Raw genomic sequence first — 380 nt, 5'->3', positions numbered from 1 at the left:
CGCGGTCGTCGCGTCCGAGGGGAGATCTCGGCTGCCTGGGGAGGGAGGGGGGGTTGCTTTGGGGCGCCGGCGGCGGGCGCTCGCTCGCAGGCGCTTCGGAGGCCTCTTTTTTGCGCGAGGGTGCTCTACCGAACAGGTTAACAAACCGCCTTCGTCAAGCAAATCAAAAGCAAATCCTACTATACGTGCGACAGTACTCATCCGGTTCTTATACGACACGGTGGATCGAAAGCTGGTGCTGTGGTGCAGTGAACAAAACTGCAACGAAATTGTGTTAGCGCCCCTGACACCGAGGGCCCACCTGCCAGCCCACAACGCCAAGACGAGGCGCGGCCCAACCGCATCAGGAGGCCCAACCAGCGCTACCTGGGCCATGAGAT

General features: G+C 61.3%; 1 protein-coding gene across 4 annotated transcripts in view; it reads right to left on the bottom strand.

Annotated features, from left to right (window-relative positions):
* The window catches only part of LOC119326200, a 9,919-nt gene extending 9,759 nt beyond the window's left edge, over nucleotides 1–160 (bottom strand). For 2 of the 4 annotated variants that reach the window (XM_037599897.1, XM_037599898.1), the window contains exon 1: nucleotides 1–160. The gene's annotated coding sequence lies outside the window, so the exon portion shown is untranslated. The other 2 variants (XM_037599899.1, XM_037599900.1) reach the window with 1 other exon arrangement.
* Between the last annotated feature and the right edge of the window lie 220 nt (nucleotides 161–380).

The sequence above is a fragment of the Triticum dicoccoides genome, chromosome 6B, assembly GCF_002162155.2.
Source record: "Triticum dicoccoides isolate Atlit2015 ecotype Zavitan chromosome 6B, WEW_v2.0, whole genome shotgun sequence".
Taxonomy (NCBI): Eukaryota; Viridiplantae; Streptophyta; class Magnoliopsida; order Poales; family Poaceae; genus Triticum; species Triticum dicoccoides.
This window is presented reverse-complemented; position numbering and strand designations above follow the sequence as displayed.